This window comes from Eptesicus fuscus, chromosome 10 (genome assembly GCF_027574615.1).
Source record: "Eptesicus fuscus isolate TK198812 chromosome 10, DD_ASM_mEF_20220401, whole genome shotgun sequence".
Classification (NCBI taxonomy): domain Eukaryota; kingdom Metazoa; phylum Chordata; class Mammalia; order Chiroptera; family Vespertilionidae; genus Eptesicus; species Eptesicus fuscus.
Window position 1 is genome coordinate 23985460 of NC_072482.1, and position 8354 is coordinate 23993813.

An 8354-nucleotide genomic window follows, 5' to 3' on the forward strand; every position below is an offset into this window, starting at 1 on the left:
CCCTGGAGCCTTCCCATGGTCCCTCCCCAGACTGCCAACCTCCCACGTCCCTCCCTGTCCCCGATTGTGCACTGGTGGAGTCCCTGTGCATGGCCTGTGCCCTCTCGCAATCCACAATCTGGGACCCCTAAGGGGATGTCGAAGAGCCGGTTTTGACCTGATCCTGCAGGCCAAGCCAAGGGACCCCACTGGTGCACGAATTTGTGCACGGGCCTCTAGTCTTAAATAAAGAACAATCTTGACTAAAAAGAGCAATGTTGTATAATTTACACTACATGATTTTGACTTACAATAAATGTACAGTAATCAAGTGTGCTATTGGTGTAAGGATAAGCATATAGAATAGAATGCAATAGAGTTCAGAAATAGCCCACACTTAAATGGTTAATTAATCTTCAATAACAGTGACAGAGTAATTAAATAGAAAAGGAAAGTCTTTTCAATAAATGAACCTTGACTTCATCCCATTCCATGTACAAAAATTAGGTGAACCACAGATCTAAATGTAAAAGTTAAAACTATAAAACTTCTAGAAAAACACATAAGAGAATTTCTTCACAACCTTGGAATTAAGCAAATTTTCTCAGCACACCAAAATGACTAGCAATTTTAAATATGGATATAGATTTCAACATTTCTGTCCTCAAAAGACACTATTAAGTGTTCAAGCCAATATTCAGAATAAAATACTTATGAAAAATGACTCATATCTAGAATATATATAGACATGTATTTTTTACAAATCAACAATAAAATGGAAAACCATCCAATTTTTTTAAATGGCTATAAGTCTTGAACAGACACATTACATAAGATATAGAAATGGTCAATAAACATATTAAATGGTGTTTGTCATTAGTCATCAGAAAAATGTATGTTAAATCCACTATGATATCATTTCACACGCACTTAAATGGCTAAAACTAAAAGAGTGACAATATCAAATGTTTATGAGGCTACGTGAAGAGAAAAAATGATGTAACTGTTACTGGAGAAATCAGTGGGCCGAATTTCCCAGACACAAATGGGCATGAGGTTCATAGGGTACTGCTGTAAGAAGCATTTTCAGAAGCCCCGATGGGAGAATGAGATGTGGTAAAAGGGCTTATTTGCGTGGAGTTACATTCCTCAGGTTGTAAAGTCTCATGCCCCTTAACCCCGTCCTGAAAAAGGTGCAGCTGGTGTTCCAGGAGAGCCAAAAGGAGGGCCAGTGTCCAGAGCTCCCTTTCCATGTTGCAGCGGGGTCTAGTTCAGCATTAGTTAATTAAAGCCCATTAGTCCATTGTGAGGAGTCCGCATGGCCCATGGCAAATGCAGGGGAGTGTGCCCCCTGCAACAGGAATCTAAAGAGGGCTGAGGGCCGAGGGCCAAGAGCCAAACTTCTAACCTTTTGTCTGAAAGTATAAATATTCAGGCTTCTTGCCCTTGCAGTGGTCATGCCTATCCTGGCCACTGACTCACTCCCAGGTGTGACTGCAAACAAGTAGGCACCTTCCCATGTCACTCAGGACCTTTCTGGGCGTGCATTTTGGTTCAGTCTCTTCCACCACTGATCAGCGGGGAACAGACTTAGAGAGTAATGAATTAGCAAACTGTGTAAATGGCATGCCTATATTGCCTAGTCTTCCCTTTACTCCTTTCCTGTTCAATAATAACCAGATTATTACAACAGTTTCATAATCACTTTAGAGAATGGCTAGGTTCAGTTTCTCATAAACTATGACTAGTAATTCTTCTGCTATGTATGCAACCTAGAGAAATGAAAACATGACTCCACAAAAAAGACTTTAATGATGTTGATAGGAGTTTCGTTCATAATACAAACTAGAAAGAACTCAAACGCAACCAACAGGAGAACAGATAAACAAGAGGTATGTGGTGTCTTCACATAATGGAGTAATGTATAGTAACAAAAAAGTAATGAACTACTGTTATACATAACAACATAAATGGATTTTAAATATGTTCTAGTTAATGAAATAAGCTAAACACAAAAGAATATATAGAGCATGATTCCAGTTATATGTGGATCCAAAATACAAATCTAATCTCTGGTGTTAGAAATCAGACAAAATTTGCCTTTGATGGGAGAAGTCCACTGGAAAGTGGCACTGGTAAACTTGCTGGGTGACAGGAATATCCTACATTTGCAGTGATGATATTCAGGTACATAAATTTGTCTAAGACTATTAACATGAAGGCTTGACAACTATATCATTTGTTGTGTAAGCTAGACCTTAATGCAAAACATTCTGTCCAATATCACCAATGTCATTTTTCAAATTAGGCTGGCCCCTCTGGGCAAAGGGCTATAAAGGTCGGAGAATGTCAATGACAGGCATTTTTGGTGAGTCATCACCAGGATGTGCTGTCTTATGGCAACAATGTGTATTAATATTGACTACCTTCCTCCCCAAAGGCCTCAAAATTAAGTTATTCTGCTCCTCTACCAAAAACATCCTCTTTATTTCATTTTGTAGCTTTTGAAGTTTATCTTTTTTCAAATACATTTTTATTGATTTTAGAGAGGAAAAGAGGAGAGATAGAAACATCAATGATGAGAGGAAATCATTGACTGGCTGCCTCCTGCACGCCCCTACTGGGGATCAAGCCAGCAACCAGGGCCTGTGCCCTGACCAGGAATCAAAGAGTGATCTCCTGGTTCATAGGTCGACGACACTCAACCATTGAGCCAAGCTAGCTGGGCACATTTTCTTTATTTCCAAGTAGTTTCTAAATCCTTCAGAATTCTTGGGCTAAACTTTATTATCTAATTTTATTATATTCTAGATTGACATTCTATAAAGTAATCATATGAAAAGGGCTTCAAAGACATGTTATTGCCACATTATTTAACCCTTGACACGTAACTGATATGTTTCATAAATGTTTCATAGCTATATATAAATATGTATTGTGTGTTTATAATGCATATAAACTGAGGCATATCAAGTTTTAACATTTATGTCAATCATCTGGGGAGCTTTTTAAACATATGAATGTCCTAGCTTCAGATTATAGAGCAAGGGACCAAACCTTAAATTAAAAAAAAAAAAAGCTTCCCATATGCTAATGAACACCAAAGTTCTAGAAATTCTGGTATAAGGCAATACAAAAATGATAAGAAAAAGATGCCTATTCCCCTGGTAGATGAATAAGCTAGCAATCCCAAATAGTGCAGCTGGGCTCACTATTAACTCAAAGAATCTTGACAAGCAAAAATTTCTAAAGATTTGCTACTCAAAGAGTAGTCAGGGACCTTAAGCATCCCCATTTCTCAAAGGTTAACATGCATATAAACATTTCGAGATCTTGTTAAAATGCAGATTCTGATTCATAGGTGTTTTTACGGCCTGAGATTTTTCATTTCTAACAAGTTCCCAGGTGGCACTGCTGCAGCATGAGGCCCATAACCACTCGCCTCACTGCTAGTGAAGGGGCCTCGAAAGAACGTAAGAATATATGCTCCTTTTAAACATTGAAAATGCTGTTTGGGGGAAAATTTAACCATTTAATGCCATAAAATAAATCTTAATGGATAATGGAAAAAGATGAAATTACTTATAGCAGAATGTAGTTATGTAGAAATTTAAACTGAGCACACCAGTTAATATGGAACATACACTAAGCTAAATATACAACAGGCACTCCAGACTATAGATATAACACTTCCATTAACTATAACAATATCATTTTTATATGGTCTAATGTTCAAAAACAAAGGAGATGAAATCGGTAATCTGTAATCTTACCTTCAACAAAGAAATAGGGATCTGTATTCTCTAACCTCACAGGATTACTGTGATAATGAAAACTTAGGAGAGTTTACGATGCTTGCGACAACATTCTTTCCTTTAATCTTAGGAAGTGTTGAGACAAAGAGGCAAAAGGGTAATACGGCTTGCCTGTCACATGCCCTCTACTAAGCAACAGACCTAAAACAAACCCGGGTTCTCTCCCTCCAGCACTCCCTCCACTACATTCATTCAACAACAAATATTTTCCAAGTGCCTATTACGTGCCAGATACTCTCATAGGTGCTGGGAACTCGGAAGTGAATAAACCGGATGAGGAATTTGCTTTCCTGTAGCTTATGTTCGAGAAACTAAATAACTGAGTGAGATATTTTCAGATAGTGGTAAGTGATATGAAGAAATGAAAACAGTAACGTATCGCATGGGCCAGGAGGAAGGAAGGGCTCCCTCCTTTGGATATGGAGGTCCGAGAAGGCCTGTGAAAAGGTGCTATTTGAGCTGACACCACAGTAACATGAAAAAGCCACGTTGGCCAGGAACCGAAGACAAACTTTCCCTCCTGGGGCTAGAATAAGTTTGACTTGTTCTAGAAACAGAAGGAAATCGGGGAAGAATGAGTGTGAGAGTGAGAGAAAGAATGGGAGGACCTAAAGAAGAGCAAGGGCCACATGTAGCACGTTAAACTTAGATTTGTTTTCCCTAAATGAAAATTAAATCCAATGGAGGGTTTTAAGCTTGGGTACATCAGGTTTTCAATGAAGTAGATTGTCCCATTTTCAAAATCAAAGAGCTCGATAAACTTTAAGAATTTGATTCTCAGAGAAGTGGAAGAGAGATAAATTGATCCATTGTTATCCTTTTGTTTTCATATCTCTTCTATTTCCTTACCTTATGTGGTTATCATATTCCACTGTCATTTTCTCTGGCACTTTATTAAAATCAAAATAAGTACATGTGAGTAAATTTCGGAGAGTAGTGGATACAAATGAAAGCAAATTTCTCATCTCCTTGAAATTAATGTATCTCCCAGTGGGTCCACAAGAAAAGCATGGGAATTCCAGGAGGAGCCATCAAGAACATAATAAAAGCTTTCAAAACGAGGGACTCTCAGGAAAGATGCTTATCAAAATTTAGTTGTTTGCTTGACTGTAAAACCTTCAAATATAATTGAAGACCAAAATAGTCCCCTCAGGAGACACTAACACTAATGCTTATTTATAGCCTGTGTCTTTGAACTCAAATGTAAAACAGGAAAAGGTGGGAAAACTGAAATTCTAATCATCACGCTTTTATGAACGTGTACACACACACACACACACACACACACACACACGTATCTATTATAGTCTATGTTTCTGGCATTAAGGTAGTAGTATTAGTAGAGGGAAACATCAATTGGGACAGATAGAATTGAGAAGAGCAAAATTCTGGCAAACAGGTAAAAGAATTAAGAATTAATTCATGTACCTATGTAAGAGTTTGGTTTGTTTAATTATCATTAAAACAACAGGTCTAGAGTTAAAACTTTTGGAATTTCATAGGTCAAATCATGCCCCTCAAAATATGTAATTAATTAATGCCACCTTGATTGTTGGTTAGAGCGCTGTCCTGTACACCAAAAGGTGATGGGTTCTGTGTGGGTTTGGTTCCTGATCAGGGCACATACACAGGTTGCGGGTTTGATCCCCAGTAGGGACACATGTGGGAGGCAGCCAATCAATGATGTTTCTCACCTCTTCTCTCTCTCTCTCTCCCCCCCTCTCTCTCCCCTCTCTCTCTTCCCCCTTCCTCTCTCTAAAATCAATTTTTTTAAAAAGTCAACAAATTGAAATGCAGTAACTTGATTGTCTATAGTTTGGTGTAGTGATTTAAAATCCTATCTGGCCAGAACAGCTTCTAAATATTCAAGCAATAAAAGAATATGCATGTTTGTGCAATCCTTCAAAATGAGACTAATAAAAGATAGCCAAAGAAGATGCAGTATAGTGTATGTTATTTGCCTGTGTTAGCAAATCAATTAAAATCAGGTCGTGGGATTCTGTTGGTAGTTTTAAGCTGTGCTTAATTGTAGCCCTTTTTCATCCCTAAATTCCTATATTTTTCCCAACTTAGCTCTAATTTTGATGATAATGTATCAGGAAAGTAAATTCCCCAAAGGGAAGCTAATAAAATTTTAAACACATAACTCAGCTCAAATTGATCTCCAATCAACTAATCTTCCATTTCATCCATGATACACCAAAAAGAATGCGGATGACAAATCATGAGATGTGAGTTCAAGTCCTAAATGCTCCTTGCTTGCCTACTTAGACAATAAAATGTGATCATGTGCCAAGTTAAATAGCAATATCAGATAATAAATACAAAACAAATGGAATAGACAAAAGAGGAACTAGGGTAAAAGCAAATGGGAGGAAATGAGCAATTTATGCTCAAGGAATATGAATAAAATCATCAATAAACAACTTTAGCACCCTAATTGTGGTTTCTAAATATCATTTCCCATAAAACGGAACCAGAGCCTTTGGGAAAATAGCAGATCCAGATCTAGGGTATATGATATATGAGACAGAGAAATCTTGTCATTCTGAAAACAAGGAAAATCTCAGAAATTACTGGGCTTAGATCAAAAGGACCCAAAAGCTAAGCTGAGGGGCTCCTATTGGCTAAAGATGAAACCATCTGATCATTAAAAATAATTACAATGGATTGAAATATAATAATTTACTAAATATATGAGTTCATAATTTGGTAAACATAAAAAACACACAGTATGGGTCACTTTTGGGGGTTGCTAGAAAACAGAAAAGAGAATCAAACATTTATCCTACTTACCCTACATAGATGATATTTCAGGATAATACAAGTTATTAAATGCCAGGAGATTAATAGAATTAGAAAATCATATTTCTCAACCCCTAATGAAATAATGGAGCTAGGCAAGGATCACCAGAGGTGCTAATATTATTACATGAAAGATTATATTGAAATTAAGTCAGATGCATTAGGCTTGACTACACTTGAACCTACTCATCTACCATTAGAGTAGAATAAGATGTTCCTCCTGACATGACATAATTTGAAGGACCAAGTTTCCATCCGCAAATTATTTTTGGCCAATAAAAAGTAAAACCAGAATTTATTCAAGTCTCTATATCCACCCAATTATAAGAAATTTGGGAATTTATTAAATGACATCAAGAGGATGAAATCAGTGAAATCTAGAAAATGCAAACTTATACAATTAATAATTAAATGGCATGAAAACAAAAGGGGACTTGATCAGCTATCAATTAAATACAATTGTGAACTTTGTTGAGAATCTGATTTAAACTGTACATAGATATTTTTGAAACAGAGAAAACTGAACATGGACTGCACATTAGGTGTTATTCACGATTTAGCATGTTATTCACCATTTAGCATGGTGATTGTGCTTTAGCTGACTTGCTTTAGCTTATTAAGTATTCAAAGAAAAATAGGGGTAACATAATAAAAGTACAAGCCCAAAGTAGTAAAAAATATTTGTATCACATATAATCAACAAAGAATTCGTATCCCAAACAAATTTTCTATTCTAAATTTTTTCTAAGGTTAATAGTAAATCCAAGTCTTTTTGCTTGTGTTTTTCTTACTTTAAACCTTTTTAGTAGCCAGGATTTACTAAAAATTATATCACAAAAAAATTCCTAGGTATGGCTAATAGTAGTACACTCAAAGAGCATGCATGATAGTAATAAAACACTCAGCCATTTCAGTGGAGAAAGTACTATATTAAATTATTTACCTCTACTTAAAAAACCACTCATCTTGCCCTGGCTGGTGTTTCTCAGTGGTTACAGAGTCAACACTCAAACCCACCTGGGTTACAGGTTTGATCCCTGGCCTGGTCAGGGGGGTGTGCAGGAGGCAACAAATCCATATATCACTCTCACATTGATGTTTTTCTCTTTTTCTCTCTCTTCCTCCTTCCCTCCCTCTCTCCCTTTTACTCTCTAAAAAAAATCAATGAAAAAAATATTCTCAGGTGAGGATTGGAAAAATAAATTTAAAAACTCATCTGGTTTGTAGTGTTCCTATTCTGGACTAATTACCAAATGTAGCTTAAATGTGTGTATAAGCTATATATAACATATATAACATATAGCTTATAACATATAACATATATATAAAAATAAAATATATATAAAATAATTAGTGTAATTCCCCCCAAACTTTTAAAATAAATTTTATTTCACTGGGTCATTCTCTAAACTATACTTATTTTTCTCCATCAAGCTGCCCCCCTCTTGCAGTTTCCAGTTTCAAATTAAACTAATTTAAAGCTGCCTAATTAATAAACTACATCAATCTGTACCACTATGTTCAAAATTCTATGTTTGCCAAGAAAAGCAATTCTAAGCATTGCATTGTATGAGTAGTTATTTTTCTTATTTTTTTCTAACCAAGTTTGATGAGTTTCATAGATTGTGAAATTGTCAAGTGGACACTAGAGAAACAGATGGCACCAATTCAAATTTCCACGGATGGTTTGAGAGACTTGGTCTAACCTGAATAAATCACTCCTAAATCATTCTTAATTCTAAGAGGGCCAATAAA